We start from the raw sequence: 18,459 nt of genomic DNA, 5'->3' as shown, positions 1-18,459 counted from the left end.
AATAATTTTCATTCAAATTTCAACAATTTAGAATTATTTCCGGAATTATGCCGATCAGATAGAGAGTAAATTGAACCACAAATAAGGATGACTTATTTTGACCATTGTTTCGCGACAAGGCGAACGAATTTAAGAGTGTAAAAGTCGATTTCGATTGAATTGTAAAATCCGATCACTCATATGCATATATAAATATTGAGTTCTACAAATCGGTGAAGAGTAATAAAAACATCCATGAATAAAGAAAGCAATATGGCTGTGTTTCAAACTTAGATTACCGATGTGAATACTCCTCGATTGAATGACAACGATAAAATAACGCGATTCCAAACAGGCCGATTAATTTGAACGTTTTCCAATTTATGAACGAGACCAAGCTGTTATAAACCAAGCCATGTTGAAAATCACATGCACGTATTTTCTAACAAGGAGACAGCAATAAATATTGATTTTCTATATTTCATTTTTTCTACTTTACGACAAACTTATATTACTTTTTTCAGTTGACGTTCAACTTTTAAGAGATCAAACATGTCAGTTACGTTAATGAAATACACCAAGAAACATCATATAACCTTTCGTTCAAATCATTTAATTCGTTTTTTTATCGGTCACATTCGATTTATTTTAAAGATCGTTAAAATATTCAAACACACTTACAATACATTAGTGTGTTTTATTCAACACCCAAAATATTCACTAGAAATAATTTATTTGGCAGAACAACGTCTGCCTGGTCAGCTAGTATATAAATAATTTTCTTACATCTATGGTTAGCTACAAACATTGTAATTAGTTAATTAAGGAGGTATTCCAGTATAGAAATTTGTAAATAAAACCTAAATTTGTTTTTTTTCATATTTGTGATGTTTAGACATTCAAAAATACGCCCTTGAGAGGATTTTTTGAAATTCCGGTGATTTACCAGGTTATAGCCATTTTAGTGACGCGGTATCTAATCTGGTATAACCTTGGTTCAAAACATAAACGCGTTTTACTCGAAACTACTTTTTTTCAAGCGTACGTACGCATGTACACGATATCTCAATTACTACTGAACAGATTTGATATGAATACATCTTTATACATCTGTCTATCGCAAGAACCAATTATTTTTTATTTTATTTTTAAAAACGTGCTATAATCAGTTTATTTGTATATTATTTGCTTGATTTCTCGAAAAATCGATAACACAGAAAAGCGAACAAATTATTAGAATTATTATTACAGGCAAACCTGTTTTATGCGAATTTGTGATTTTTTGCGATTTACTTTCTATGTGTGATTTTTTTCGTGCGAAAACGTTGTATCAAACAAAAAAGTTGTTCGTGACATCAGTATTAGGAAACACTGATAATGAAACGGATAATAGTTTGACCGGATACCGGATACCGGATATTCGGCAAGCTTCCAGGCCGGATGGTCGTATATCGGTAAGCAAGATATTCTGCTCTTAATTTGCAATTTAGAAATTGGGAGTAACGGCATGTGTGCAAAAGCCCAATAAAGGATAACATTTTAGGGAAAAAACACATTTCTACATAAAAATAATAAACGATGATAAGATTTTCCATTTAGAATGACTATCCTTGAATAGAATATCGAGTTTTCTGCAAGGAGTGTTAAACTTTTTTTTTCTGATAAGAATTTATTATGGACGAATTTTGTGCTCGACTGGCCGTTGGCAACACCATCTCAGATAGCAGTGGAACGATGTGGGTGTTAAGACTTGGGTCATTTAAGCAACTTTGCATACTTGGAATATTCGAAAAATAATTAGACTACTTTTTGAAAAAAGCCAAATTTTTTTTCTTAATTTATGACTTAAAAACTATGATACCTACAAAATTCGTTTCAAAGGATGAAATGGGAAAAGGGAAAAAGTTTTTCTAACAACAACTTTTTCATGTTTTCTTTGAAACAAATACAACTTATCCTGGTTTTGTTTATAGTCAAGATATCGATATACTGAATTCGACAATGTTTTAAATATTGTTAAAATATGAACTTTTGTCGAAGACATCAACTTTCTATCTTTTATAGTTTTTGGAGTATAAGTCATTTTTGTATGAAGACTCCTGAAAAAAATAATGTATTGTTCGTAACATTTTTGAGTGTAAATTTTCACGTTTGACATGTTCTTGACATGTTTCTGAATAGAGAAAAGTTAGCATGTAAATTGCGATAATTTATACATAAAAATGTTACGAATTAAACAGAGTTGAGTGCTTGAAATCCGAATATGTACATTGGATATTTTTGTATCGGTAATAAAAAGGTAAAAAGGGGTAGTGAAATTATCACCGAGTGAAAAATACCGCTAAAATGATATCAATGTGAACTGCCGACAGAATTCAGCTAAGTTACCAGTTTTGGGTTAAGATTTGCCTTTTGAGTATCGGGTGTGTGTTTTGTGTGGTTGAGTAACGTGTTTTAGGTTGCCGGGGTTGTGTCTGACGGTGATTTTATGCTGTAGTGGTGAGTTTTTGTGGAAGTGTGAAAGATTTGTAGAGGAATGGTTGCGTTGGGGGCTACATGTTTTGAGAGGTCGGTTGACACGAGTGAGAGTTTTTATTCATAGTTTCAAGAATTCTAATTTTCATTCGGGCCTTCCAATGTGACAGAGTAATTTGCCTCATGAACACGACGATGCGGCCAGAGTGTTATTGCTGTGAACTCAAGGAAGAGGTGTGTGTTTATGTGTCTACTTTGTATCTCCTCCATAGGTTTTTATGTGTGCGTGGTTAGATGTTCAGGGACGCCAGGTGTTTTTTAAATTTTACTTGTGTTCAACAAAATTTTGGGAAGTCTGTAAATGTTTTCACATGAATAGGAATGTCTTCAATGTAAGTTTTCAGAGTGAAATACGTCGCGATATAGTTTCTTATAATTTGGTGGTGGATGTGTGGTGGTGTAATATAATGTAAAATATTTCTGTATTTTTTTATATTGTTTGTTTTCTTTCTTATTTTCATGTTTGTTTGTATACAAAAGTTTCGGGAGTCCTTGTTGGTTTTAGAGGAGTTTTCGAGGTTACCTTTTAAGGTTTCCAAAAGATAACTCTTCGTCGTCGCGCTTAAAATTCAATACAGAGTACGCACGATAGCAGGTCTGATTGGTGGTAGAGTTCTTTCGGTTACCTTATCAGGTTTCCCAAAAATGACGCTCCGCCGTCGCAGTTGTAGTTCGATGAAGAATACGCGCGATGAATAACGTTCATCTAGGGTGCTTTAAGTTACCTTCTCATGTTTCCCAAAGATAATTCCTCCGTCGGGTTTGGATTTCAATAAAAAGTACGTGTCATGAATAAAAGAATATATATAGACGGCCCAATTAGTTCTACACATATTATGTACGCATTTTGCATTTTGTACGTTATATCGAAGCATAATAAAGAACTCTGAAACGTAGCTTAAATTACTTCATTGTGTTGCTGTTTGAGTTGAGTTGATGAATAAAATCAATAAGAAGACGAAGCCAACTTTTCTCATGATGTTTCCCTTTGTTCTGTTAATTGAAGTTTGATTCATTTAGAATCCGGAATCACAAAACAGTAGTATTTCGGGATTGATTAATGTTACAACACAAGCTTTAGTATCAAAATACAGATAAATTATTGTTCTTTCAGAAAAAAAAATTTAAAAAACATTTTTTTTATGGACTTCGATCATGTGTACGTTATATCGAGGTAAAATGTACGTTATATCGAGTGACGTTATATCGAGGGTACGTTATAACGAGGGTACGTTATATCGAAGTATATACATATATATATATATATATATATATATATATATATATATATATATATATATATTTTTTTTTTTCAGTTGCAATTATATAATCGCATCACTTACCATAGTGAATCCTGGTTCTTACCTCTTCCCACTAACAACTATCCCTTCCATGGTAATCGCTAGGGAACGCTATAGAGGCGACCCTGCTGGCCTTCGGGCGGTGATTATCATACTAACATTCCTTCCCTTCCCCTGGTGACTGTAAGGACGTGGCCGGCGTCGTTATTGACCATTTAAAGATCGAATCACCGAAAATTGCACAACGAGAATGATTTGCTAGTCCCAAGCGTCATTCCGTGTGTTCTTTGTGCAATTTAGTTGGTTCAGGTCAATCACGGAGAGCAACTACGAATTGTACAGTCTACCTAAGCTTAAGCTGAAGCTCAAAAATGTTACGAATTAAACATTAATTAAACATTAAAAAATTACTAAGATGTTATTCGAAATACTTTTTCCATGTAAATGAACCCACTGTCCGATGTATGGAAAACTTGTTGGAAATTTTGAGGGCTATTTATATCATTTTTTTTCAGAATTTTAAAAGCATATGTTTTCGAGAAAAATGAATTTTAATTTTCAAAATATTGTTTTTCAATGAATTTTTTTTCCAATAATATTTTAATGAAAACCTAGGTATTTTTTTCATTTAAGTATAATTTTGTAATTTTCGAAAAAAATAGTTGAAAAAACTCAAAATAAAAAAAACGTACAAAAAATTATGCATTTCTATAAAAAAAAATGCTATTAATATCCAATTCGCTTCATTTTTATGTATAAAATATCGCATTTTATGCTCTGATAACTTTTCTCTATTTAGAAATATGTCAAGAACTGTTACAAGCAAAACATATGTTTTTTCAGGAGTCTTCACACAAAAATGAACTATATTCCAAAAACTATGAAAAATAGAAAGTTGATGTCTTCGACAAAAGTTTATATTTGAAAAAATCTAAAACTTTATCGAATACACTATATTGCTATCTTGACTTTAAACAAAATTAGGATTAGTTGTATTTTTTTCAAAGAGAATATAAAAAAGTTGTTGTTAGAAAAACTTTTTCCCTGTAAAAGTGTCCATCTTCCGATGTATGGACGACTTGTTGGAAATTGTAAAGGCTATTCATATATATAGTTTTGGAAATTTTAGAAAAACACGTTTTTGAGAAAAATGAATTTTAATTTTTAAAATAACTTTTTTGTCAGTATTTTTTTGTATTTTTTTTGGAAATTTAAACAAATTTCTACACTTCATCTTTTGACAAGAATGTTGTAGATATCATAATTTTTAAGTTATAAATTTTTGTAAAAAAATTAAAAAAGAAAATTGGCTTTTTTTTAACTCTTTTTAGAATATTTCAAGTATGCAAAGTTGCTTAAATGACCCATGTCTTTACATCCACAGCGTTTCACTATTATCTGAGATGGTGCTGCCAACTTCTAAGACGAGTTGGCATGAAATTAACGCTTACTTAACGCTGAAATAAGACATTTTTTCTTGAGAAAAATCATTTGAAATATATAAAACAAATTTAACTGCATATAATCGAGCCTAAAATTGTATATAATCGAGTCCAACCTGTAATTAAAAATCCGCTCGCGAATGACGGATCTCTATTGTAGCAATCGTCGAATGGGTTTAATAACAGTTATCCATAGTTATTACGCAAAGAAACAAATGGATAAACTTCTAGGCCAGGAATTTCATCTGTTACCTTCCCAGGTTGTGGTAACAAAGTGGTTCTATCCAATACACAGTGGCATGTTTGAGTGGTTTGTTCATGATCACATGTCAGCAAAGACGAAGAATGTCATGACCAGCTCTGACTTCATCAGAATTCCCGAAGGTAAGAAGCATTCATTAACATTTATTAATTTGATCAGGCAAATATACTATAAGGTGCAACATCCAAATAAGAAATTCGAAAACAGAAGCAAAAATTACATGAAAAACACTAAATGACCTCACTCGAAGAGAAACTAGAAGAGAAGATAGTAAACTGACAAACAAAATGTAAAAAAGGTAAATATTTATTTAACTGCTACTTCACTTGTGGCCCGGAACGTATGCTTTGAGAATCAGCGATGAACATTGATTCGCTTCTTGTTCACCAATGGCTAGTTTGTAGAAACGCGTCATATATTTGTCACATATCTACATCCGGAATGAATTTAGTGTTTAAACATACCTGAAAGTGAAGAGAGAAAAAAAACATTGGTTAGAAAAGAAACACTTGTGAAATAATTTGAGCAGTGATGAAAATAATTACAAAAAGGGTGCACAACATACTAACAGCTCTTAACACTTTCGACGCCCCGTCACCCAGATATGGGTGACACTTTCCTCGCTCGAATTAAGTAGGATTTTTATAAGGTATTTGGTAGAATAGGCACCTAAATGTAACTATAGTATATGAAGAAAAATAATAAAATCATAACTTATAATATTATACTGTTTATACTATACTTTTTATTAATTTATAGTACGGATGGTTTGTACTGCAGTTTTTTGCAAAATCCCTATACTATGACTTTGGCATTTGTTATTGTCATCAATTCGTCTTCAATTGAAAACAAACATTGCTAGATCATGTAAAAGTTATCTATAAACTAAGTTTGATCTTCATTTAACAATTTAATCGCAAGTTGGGCTCTGCAAGAAACTCAAAAACGTCGCGTTGGGCGTTGAACGGGTTAACAGATGACTTAATGAGTGAGCACTTCAGCATTTGGAAGGTATCTGGGTGATTGGATAAACGTAGCCATTTTTGTAAGACGAGTGATAAGAATGACACGTGCGAGGGTCAAATAAGCTATTTTGCCCAACCGCTTTAAATGTATTCTAAACGCTGTTTAGATTTTGATCCAGTTATGTTATATTCTAAGTTTGATTAGTAAATTTTCGATGTAATATTATAGATCTATAGAAATAGCATTTAGCGCGGTGAAAAATCTCCATGTTACATAGTATCAGTTTTGATGCACTGAAATAACATTCGTCGATCACGCATCAAAGTTGCAGCTCTCGTGTTTTTTTCGAGCGATGCCCCTTCGAGCTGATTACGCTGCATCAAACCACCGCCGAAACACACCAATCATATCAAACGGCTATCCAAAGTGGTTCCAAAAATAAGTCCAAAGAAGAAATACGCCCCTTCGACTTGACGATAACTGCCCGTGTTAATTAGGCTCTTAAATCTTCGTCGCTGGCAGCGATACAATCTTCACGGGCAATTGAAAGCTTCATTTTTTGCCCTATCATCTCGTCGTCGTCGTCGCCGTGGCCGTCATCGTCTCGCGTACTAGACGTCGCACTCCAAGGAGTGCTATTTAAGATTCCCGTACTCATTAGATACCGCTCGGGTGGAGGATCGATGGAAGGAACGGACGAGGGATAAAAAAAAACAAATAAACAGAACGTGGTTTGCCTCTCGATATTCACTCTGACGGCTATGTCTCTACTTCAACCTGTCGATCACCGTCCATCAGCCGCGGGTTGACGCGATCATCTTGGAACGGCGCGGAGAGCGCCTTCCTCCCCTTTGCTTCCAGAATTATCATTTTGATACAAATAAAACCACCATCAACAAACAAAACTGCTTTTTATCGGGCTCCTTTTTAATCTCGCAGAAACCAACGCATTCGTGGTAACATCACGAATTCCGGTAGCACTTTTCCCCGACATCCCGCGCTTCTCCCAGGGACGAGTACGCATCCACGCGGGGGTGGATGTGGCACGGTGGGAACGCGAACAAAAACCTCCCATAACCAGCCCGTCATCGTGTCGCATCGAACGATCGATGGCTGGCTTCGATCAAGTTCTAAATTCTTTCCGCATCCCCCCTGAAAGGTCGCAATCTTTCTCTCTATCTGTCTGATGGTGGAGAAGGTGCAGGTGGGTGCAGGCAGTGTGTATGCGCCGAGAGCACGTCCAAAGTGATCATCGTAAATTCTTCGAAGAAAACACTCCCCAACCCCAGCATCCGTGCGTCTTCTACTATCGGTTATTGTGTTTCGTCGAATCTTTCGGGCGGAAAAAAGGCTACCGAGTAGAACTTGTCAGTGTCGGGCCTGATCACGTGTATAGAAAGCGTCCTCTTTCTCTCGGGGGAAATGTCGATCGAAATGGCAAACGGGAATGCTGCGTGTAACAATTCTTAATTTTGAAGGTTGCTTTTCGTACACAGCGTTCTCTCACAGTTTTCACGATGAAACATTTTCAATATCCCATTCCCATGTCACCATAGGTCACCCAAACACGCGCCACGAGAGACCACTTCGAAGGGCAGACGCACGTGCGCCCATCCCGCGCCTAGGCTTTCCATCATCTCCAGCTCATTTCATCGATATTTTATCTATTAGTCACGATCGAGCTGGAAATAATAAATAAGTAATGAAATTATCTCCCTCGCTTGCTTGCTCACTCGAGAGACCTCATATTTTTATTACGATTAAGACACCGTCTCACTGTCCGCGGGGCTCTGTCACTTCCCCGGATGTACCCGCGTGTAAAGTGCCAATAAAACGTCCAGCGGGGCGCAATGAGCCCGCGAAAAAAAGAGAGAAATAAATAAAATAAACTAAACGAGAGGAAAAAATATTTATCTTTTCATGTTTTTGATAGATTGTGCATGAACTTTGGAGCATGAAAAGAAAGCTCTTAGCCTATGAGGACGCGATGCTGGGGTCCATCCAACGCTGCGACCCCTACAGACCCAGAGATATATCGATTTCGAGTGTATGATTTATGTGTGAATTGATCGATTGATACGTTAAGCAGCGGATTTGAGCCGCGCGCATACACACATGTGTACTCGCGGCGGGAACGGCGGAAAAAATAACAATAAAGCATCTCATAGATCGGATTAGCGGGCTTATGCCATTGCATTCCGCTTCTGACCGATCGATGGTGTATGACTGTATGTTATGTTTTTTTTTCTTTTCTAGGAATTTTTTCGCTCCCACCATCACTGCTTATGGGTGAACTGCACTGGGGGAGGAGGTCAAGGGCCCGCCGAGTGGCCTCATTCTTTCCGCCAACTGAGACGGAACGAGGCGCGTGCTTATCTCCTCAACCTCAACCTCGAACGACGATTGAGTTTTCGAGAGTGATATATTAATTACGGGACACAGGCATCAATTCAACTCTCAATTCACCGTTGTTTGGGGATCTGATGGGAATTAGACGAGAGCGCTTTGAAAGGTGCTACCATTCATTCCTTCGAGCTGAAGTATGATGGATGGCATAAAAAATATAAACAAAATACACTACAACATCAACAGCGGACGTTCGGTGATAGTTTTCCAGGAACTGCGAATACGGTTCTTGGACATTCAACTTAATGAAATTGTTCGATGCGCTTGTAAGTCCCCATACTAGTTCGTTGGGATCCCTGTGTTTGGTAAAAAGTGTTGATACTCAGGTAAAAGGCAGAGAAAAAAAGATAAATATTTTATTACTAGCTGACCAGGCAAACGTTGTTCTGCCAAATAAATTATTTCTAGTGCATATTTTGGGTGTTGAATAAAACACACTAATGTATTGTAAGTGTGGTTGAATATTATTAACGATCTTTAAAATAAATCGAATGTGACCGATAAAAAACGAATTAAATGATTTGAACGAAAGATTATATGATGTTTCTTGGTGTATTTCATTAATGTAACTGACATGTTTGATCTCTTAAAAGTTAAACGTCAACTGAAAACAGGAAGTGGGTTATATCTATGGTATAACCGCAAGGGTGACGTAGGACTATCGTTGATTTAGAGATCATTTGTATGAAGTTGAATCTGAATTCATTCTGAATGAATGAATATTTGGAGAACTTCGAAAACGAGAGCGTTACGTTGGAGGCACAAGGTTTTATGCATCCAATATTGGATACGGAAATATCCTACTGATGGGGAAGAATAATCTTCAGAAGCTATCCTGTTGATTGCGATTGATTGAAAAACCACAAAACCAAATGTATTTGGTCACAGTGTTACATGGATAGAAAACATTCAATTAAACTCTTTCACATGAATATATTTTGAAAATTCCCAAAGGAACTGGCAGATTATTTACAGTAACGATTAGATATTTCCACATTTTCCTCGATACTGGAAGCCCACCAGTGGTTAATGCCAACTCGATAACCACCTGTTAATAGCCGCGCGTGTATGTGTGTGTAGCGATGTCTTCCCAGGGAACCGTTTGTGGCATCACTCTCCTCCTGATAGATTCCCTTCTGGCCTAGGGTGCACAAACAGGCTCTTGGTGACACCGTTCATCCGCGCTTTCATGATAAATAAAGAGCTTCACCGCAACAGCGACAACATGCTCCAATCGCTGTTCAATTAGAACTGAGTGGATTTCCGAGCGCCGCTCGCTTATATACCGATTGGTGATTTCAATAGCCTGTTTTGGAAGCAATTTTAAGACTATTGAAACAAGTTTTTGGATCAAAAAGTAACAAGTATATAACGCGTAGACATTTTATCTTTCGAATGAAGTGTTTATCATACCATTTCGTTCAGTTGTTTAGGAGCTATTAACGCTCAAAATCTCGGTCTCCGGCGTAACGCTTTCGTTTTCGAAACTTTGATTTTACACCCCGGTATAGAAATGAAAGACGTAGTCCTACGTCAAAAAAGTAATATAAGTTTGTCGTAAAGTAGAAAAAATGAAATATAGAAAATCAATATTTATTGCTGTCTCCTTGTTAGAAAATACGTGCATGTGATTTTCAACATGGCTTGGTTTATAACAGCTTGGTCTCGTTCATAAATTGGAAAACGTTCAAATTAATCGGCCTGTTTGGAATCGCGTTATTTTATCGTTGTCATTCAATCGAGGAGTATTCACATCGGTAATCTAAGTTTGAAACAAAGCCATATTGCTTCCTTTATTCATGGATGTTTTTATTACTCTTCACCAAGCAAACCATTTGTCATGACAATTGTCATGCGTAAATGCGAAAACAGAATAGAAACATACGGTATGAGGCATGATGTCGACGCCAACCTCTCTCAGTTTCTATTCTGTTTTCGCATTTTCGCATGACAATTGTCATGACAAATGGTTTGCTTGCTTTTCACCGATTTGTAGAACTCAATATTCATATTTGCATATGAGTGATCGGATTTTACAATTCGATCGAAATCGACTTTTACACTCTTAAATTCGTTCGCGTTGTCGCGAAACAATGGTCAAAATAAGTTGTATTCAACAGAATACAACCAACAATATGTGGGGACGAATACGATCGAACTTCATTTTGTGTTTGAACACACGCGCAATGTCATGACAATGCATTGCGCTTTGGCCTGGCTATAACTAAAGCTGTGTCGGCGTTGCTCATGATAGTGTCTCGCAAGTGAATGTATTATTCCTCGCACCGCTTTTGTTGATTGTGTAGTAAGAATTGCAGTCGTTTAATCTCTACCTTCGCGTATATGTCGACCATAAATTGTTGGCACAGCTTACGATATCTTGAATTGGCGTTTCTTGACCATGTCAAATCACCATATGATAAACATAAAAATCCTTCGAGCGCGCCCTCTGTTTGTTTCGTCGCATGTTCATAAATATTAAATCAAAATGAGAAATGATGTTCATAATGAATTAAGTATCTGTGACGGGGTCTCGTTGGTCTAATGTTTATGCAAGAGATTTTTCGTTAAAGAAACCCTTCTGACTTGCACTGTAGTCACGCGTATTCTTGAGCTTGCCACTCCAGAATACATTCAAGGCGTATTGTTCGTCATCGGAATCTCAACTATTTACTAATAAAAATGACGCAAGAAGTACTACGTTGAGAAGGCAAACCTTGGGAACGTTAGTGCCATTGAAGAAGAACATAGCGAGGGTCGTATGAACGGTGTGTGTCAACGATGAATTCCAGATTATTGTTTTTTCTTCGCATTAAATTTCTCGACTCACCGTGCTATCATGATTCCAGCAGCGCTTGTGCTTTGTATCTACAAACGTGCTCTCCAGCTGATATTTATCAGGGTTGATGGCAATAGCGTGATTGTCATTTTGTAATCCGAGCAAATGTGATTTGAAGAATTTCGATAACTCATTGTGCTCATTCAAAAAGGCTTCCAGCTCGTCGGAGATGCTCCCTGTTTTAGATGAATTGATTTTTTTTCCCCCCAAAATATATTTTTTATTAAGGCACATGTGGCGTTAGCCTGACGGGGCCGGTAGTCCAATATTTTGACAATTTTTGTCTTACAACTATGTTAGTAATATGTAACCGATTACTCGCGGTTGGCTCGAGGTTAGTATTACAAGTGTTCTCATAATTGGTATGTTGCAGTCTTCGATGCTCTGTACGTGTGCCCGACACGGGCTACTTCCTATTGGGATGCAGCTGACCATTAATCAGCAACGCTCCCTAGTCTGTACCCCATATCTAGCGTGGTGCGTCTTTCTCGACTCGAGGAATCCAGGATAGAATGGTCACTAGCCGGCGCAATCATCAGTTCGTGTAGAGTTGTCATGAGCGGTACAACCTTTGGCTCTTGTTGAATGATCAGTGGACTGCACAACATTTGGCCCGTGCATCTGTAAAGAGTGTGTGTATGTATTTCCGCGACTAAGTAAAAGTTTATCGATCGGATAGGAGGGATATGAAACGGGGACACAACGAAGGAAACATCATTAAACGTTGACATCGGCGTTTCTGAGGAACAGGTATAGATGAAGCAGAAGATCAGGATCCCGGCTACCTAAGATATCCCGGACGGGGATATCGATTGTCTGCCTTTTGCTCTCAGTGCTCTAGAGAGCTGAGAGCGAGCAGCATGGAACCGGATACACGACCAGACAACATGCTCGATGTCGTGGTAGCCATCGCCACAATCACAAAGATTGTTTGCTGCGAGCCCAATGCGATAGAGATGCGCGTTTAGGTTGTAGTGATTGGACATGAGCCGAGATATCACGCGAATGAAATCACGACCTACATTCAATCCCTTAAACCAAGCACTCGTCGAAACCTTAGGGATAATCGTGTGTAACCAACGACCGAACTCATCTTCACTCCACATGCGCTGCCAACTAACGAGTGTGTCTTGACGAGGAATGTGAAAAAATTCATTATAGGCAATTTGCCTTTCAAAAAGTGTGCCTTCTAAAGCGCCCACCTTAGCTAGCGAGTCCGCTTTCTCATTCCCCGGAATCGAGCAATGAGAGGGAACCCATGCTAAGGTAATCTTGAATAATTTTTCGACCAAAACACTCAATAGATGTCTTATTCTTGTTAGGAAATAAGATGAGCGTTTATCAACTTTCATTGAGCGGATTGCCTCTATTGAGCTGAGACTGTCTGAAAAAATAAAATAATGGTCGATGGGCAGTGTTTCAATGATCCCTAGAGCATAGTATATCGCACCCATTTCTGCGACATACACGGAACAAGGATCTTTGAGTTTGAAAGAGGCAATGGAATTTTCATTGAAGATGCCGAAGCCAGTAGACCCGTTTATGAATGAACCGTCAGTAAAGAACATTTTATCAGATCCAACTTTCCCATATTTTTCCGAAAATATCGACGGAATAACATTGGAGCGTAGGTGATCTGAATGAATTGATGTTACTTGTGTATTTGTAGATGGATGTTCAATGAAGCGGGCGTTACGTCATCAGTCATTGAACAACTTAAATAAATTCGTTCTGTTAAAAAACGTACAACGGTTAAATTATTAGAATATTTTTGACACAAAAATAATAAAATTGCAATTAAAAATAGGGAATTGGGGTCAAAATTTAAGGTTATATGTATGGTATGAAGGCAAATTTTTGGAAAAAATATCCAGATCTTTTTTTCTGCATAGAGCCACCCTATTCGGTATTAAATGTATGGTTATCGGTATCCTACCGGTATCATATATAGTTTACAACCTATTCTCATACCTACCAAATATTTTGAGTATAATTTCATCAAAATCGGTTGAGACGTTTCGGAGGAGTTCGGTAACAAACACCGTGACACGAGATTTTTATATATATAGATATAGAAGATAAGAAAAACTGTTTTTTTAATGTGAGGTTAAAGTATTCACCTAGCGTGTGATAAATGAACATTTGCAAATGATCAGGCTAAATGCTAAATGAGATATATTTCTGCGTTGTTTCTTGTCCAAAAGGTCTGTCTGGGTAAGCAAGTAAAAAGTGCCCCCAAATCAAATCACCAACACTAAGGAAATTATTGTGTAGGGTACCAACTAAGAAATTTTAGTAATGTTTTTGCCCCCCTACGTGGTTCGCCATAGAATCTGTGGTGAAAAACGTAATTCTCAATTCCTACACGCCATTCTCAATAACTTCGAAATCTTCTTCTTGATTGGCGTTAAAGTTCCCTGTGGAACTTTTGCCGTCTCAACGTATACATTGACTAGCGTCATTTATTAATACTTTTGAGATTTCTTAAGCCAAATAACACGCCTTGAATGTATTCCGAGGGGCAAGCTCTAAAATACGCGTGACCACAGTGCAAGTCGAAGGAAATTTCTCTGAGAAAAATACCTCGGCCAGAACGGGAATCGAACCCGAACACCCGGCATCAACATTTTGCATACAGCAACGAATGTGCTGTTTATAAAAAACTAGTTGCTAGGAAGCAACAGCTGCTGGAACGGAACCAATAGCAATCACTCGCTCGCCCTCAGCCTTCAATACCGACAAGCTCACATTCAAATTCGTCGTTAGAACCAAGATGCACGGAACTTAGCTTTATGGAAGCTGAACCCGACGTGCCCAAAGCTCATCGTCAGTACGAGGTTCTCCGATCATTTCCGAGACGCAATACCCTTAGCACTATGGAAGCCCCTTCTACATCCGTCACAGTCGCGCCGTATGTTGATGAAAGTAGTCGAAGTCGTCTCGGACCTGTGTACGGAATAGGAGAAGGGGTTTTCCAGCCTGTTTTTCCAGGCAAGTACTCAATCAGCAACAATATTTCTGTCCCTCATGAGCCTCTGCTTGGAGCCATCGACAGAATTGCCATGTTGACGAGGTCATCCGGTCATCTCCGAGACGCACAACTCAAAGCATTTTGGAAGTCCCTTCTACATCCGTCACAGTCGCGCCGTATGTTGATGAAAATAGTCGAAGTCGTCTCGGACCTGTATACGGAATAGAAGAAGGGGACTTCCAGCCTGCTATTCCAGGCAAGTACTCATGCAGTAACAATATTTCTGTCCTTCATGAGTCTCTGGTTTGCAGCGATCTGGTACAAGAGGCTCCCGTCGTGAATGATTTGGTCATAGCTGAACATCAATTAAAGATCTATTACCAGAACGTTAGAGGTCTACGCACTAAGATATACGACTTCTTCCTTGCTGCACAGGACTCTTGTTACGATGTCATAGTGCTCACCGAGACATGGCTCGACGACCGAATTCAATCTACGCAACTGTTTGGTAGTTTGTACACCGTTTTTCGAACCGATCGAAGCCCTAAAAATAGTGCTAAATCCCGGGGTGGTGGTGTTCTCATCGCCGCATCTTGTCGTTTGAGTTGTTGCTTAGATCCTACACCTGTATGCGATACATTGGAGCAGTTATGGATTAGGATAAAGACACCCACCGGTAATGCCAGCATCGGAGTGATCTATTTACCACCTGATCGAATAGCAAATGTTATTGACATTAAAAACCATATCAGTTCTCTTGAAGCGATTCTTTCGAACTTGAATGTCTCAGATAGCGTGATTCAATTCGGAGACTACAACCAATCCAATCTGGTTTGGTCAAGCTTACCGCACCACCTTCCGGTCATCGATATTCTGCAATCACGATTCTCACCATCTTGCTTAATTTTGCTGGACGGACTCAGCCTAAATGGCCTTACTCAAATCAATCCCATTGCTAATCAAAGCTCCCGTATTCTTGATTTTGCGTTGGTTAATGATAACATCATAAATAGAAGTACCGTTTGCAATGCAGCTGAGCCACTGATCGAGCTCGATCGTTATCATCCCGCCCTGGAACTAACTGTTGAAATGCAACTCCTCACAGTATTCGTGGATGTCATTGATCTACAAAGCCTGGACTTCAATCGTGCTGACTAAAACCTATTGCGTGAGAGACTTCTTGAGATTGACTGGCAAACCCTCGAAATCGCAACCAGTATAGATGACGCAGTTGATTACTTCAACGAAAAAGTAAATCAAGCTATTGCTAATTGTGTTCCTCTTCGTCGACATCCCCCAAAACCACCGTGGTCCAATCGTCGATTACGGCAGCTAAAACGAATGAGATCATATGCTCTGCGAACTTATTGTCGTTCCCGCTGTCCAATGTTGAAAGTCGCCTTCACGCAAGCCAGTAATCGTTATCGACTGTACAACCGTTCTCTTTACAAGCCTTACGTGACTCGTACCCAGCGCAACCTTCGTAGGAACCCGAAGCAATTTTGGTCTTTCGTGAATTCCAAAAGAAAGGAAAATGGTTTGCCCGTGGAAATGCATCTCGGTGACAGGCACACCAGCACGCTGCCGAGAAAATGTAACCTTCAGTTGCATCGAGTTCTCAAATAATTGCCGCACTTGATGAAACTCCTAGGGATGTAATCGAGCTCAATACTTTTGAAATCTCAGTGCACCACGTAAAATCAGCCATAGACAAATTGAAGGCTTCCCACTCTGTTGGCCCTGATGGAATTCCGGCAGCGTTCGATCGTGTTGATCATGGGATATTATTAGCAAGGCTGACGAAAATTGGAATATCCCCCGCTTTCGTCACATGGTTCAGATCCTACCTGTGTGATCGCATGCTGTGTGTCAAAATCGGATCTGAATTATCTGAAACATTTTCCAACTCATCCGGAGTACCACAGGGGAGCAATTTAGGGCCACTGCTATTAGTATTATACAAAAACGAAATCGACATAATCCTTCCACCTGGATGTCGGACATTTTATGCAGACGACGTTAAGATATATATGATTAAAGGGTGTGTCACATCAAATTGCATCACGGAAAAAACGCTGTAGAAATTTAATTTTTAGGAATTATATCTTCAGCTTTCGCTTTAAAATCAGATAAGAGTGTATAGATCACGTTGGCCATGCTTCACTGTCAATTTTTCGTAAATTTGGAAAAATGTCGTCGAACGAAAAAGAGCGTCGTGAATTAAACCTGTGCACTCATTTCGAGAATCCGGAGTTGTTACATCGGGACATCGGTAAGATGCTGGGAATCGTCCAATCCACGGTCAGCAGAGTACTAAAACGATACTTTGAGAACCATCGACCGGAAGGTGAAGAACGGCAAAAATGGATGCTCCGTCAGTGAAAAAGATCACAAGCGCGTAGTTAAGCAGTTTAGACGTGATCCGAGAAGTTCGGTCCGGGATGTCGCCAATAAGCTGAATTTGTCATGTTCATTCGTCCAGCGGACCAAGCAGCGGAAGGACCTGCGTACATACAAGGTTCAGAAGGCTCCTAACCGCGACGAAAGGCAAACATGGTGGGGAAGACGCGAGCCCGGAAGCTGTACACCGAAATGCTGACGAAGCCGCATTGCCTGGTAATGGACGACGAAACATAGTCAAAGCGGACTTTCGTCAGCTGCCAGGCCTGTTGTTCTTCTCCGCAGAGGAAAAATTCAGCGTTCCGGAGGAGACTCGCAAGCAGAAACTATCCAAGTTTGCCAAAAAGTACATGGTGTGGCAAGCGATCTGCTCTTGCGGAAAGCGGAGCGCCCCCATCGTGATGACCGTCACGGTAAACGGGCAGGTTTACCTTAAGGAGTGCCTACAGAAGCGCTTACTACCACTATTGAAGCAGCACGAGGGCCCGACCATCTTCTGGCCGGATCTCGCTTCGTGCCACTATTCAAAGGACGTGTTGGAGTTGTACGAAGCCAACGGGGTCACCTTCGTGCCAAAGGAAATGAACCCGCCCAACGCGCCGGAGCTTCGTCCAATAGAGAAATATTGGGCGATTATGAAGCAGGCCCTCCGGAAGAACCCAAAAGTTGTCAAATCGAAGGCAGACTTCAAGAGAAAATGGATTTCTGTTCAAAAAAAACTACAACCTGACGTTGTACAGAACCTTATGGACGGGGTAAAGAGGAAGGTACGACCATACGGGCTTGGGCTCGAAGTATGAATAAAAAGAAAATGCCAAAAGTTGTTTAATAGTTTTTATTTTACTGTCTAAAATTTTCAAAAGGATCGGTCTACTGGGCGAATTTCTACAGCGTTTTTTCCGTGATGCAATTTGATGTGACACACCCTTTATTAGGAGCCTGCACGATTGTTTGGAACTTCAAAGAATGGTAGATCGTTTTGAAATGTGGTGCACTCACAATTTCATGACAGTCAGCATCTCAAAATGTAGCATCATTTCCTTCCATCGAAAGACCAAACCAATTGTATTTGACTACTCGATCGCAGGACAACCTCTGCCAAGTGTAGCTCAAGTACGAGACTTGGGCGTTATACTGGATAGTGGCCTGACATTTCGAATACACTATAGTGACGTTATCTCTAGAGCAAATAGGCAACTTGGGTTCATTTTCAAAATCTCAACAGAGTTCCGGGATCCTTTATGCCTACGATCTCTATATTGTTCATTGGTGAGATCTATTTTGGAGGCAAGTGTGGTTGCTTGGTGTCCATACCACGCTAATTGGATTGCCAGGATTGAAGCAGTGCAGCGGAAATT

The 18,459-nt window shown here is 39.0% G+C and overlaps 1 protein-coding gene across 1 annotated transcript in view; it reads right to left on the bottom strand.

Moving 5' to 3' along the window:
- Positions 1–18,459, bottom strand: part of LOC129771628 (serum response factor homolog) — a 561,989-nt gene that overhangs the window by 313,966 nt on the left and 229,564 nt on the right. The gene's annotated exons all lie outside the window — the stretch shown is intronic.

Source organism: Toxorhynchites rutilus, chromosome 2 (assembly GCF_029784135.1).
Source record: "Toxorhynchites rutilus septentrionalis strain SRP chromosome 2, ASM2978413v1, whole genome shotgun sequence".
In the NCBI taxonomy this organism is placed as follows: domain Eukaryota; kingdom Metazoa; phylum Arthropoda; class Insecta; order Diptera; family Culicidae; genus Toxorhynchites; species Toxorhynchites rutilus.
Note: the sequence above shows the minus strand (reverse complement) of the source record. Positions and strands in the feature narration are given on the sequence as shown.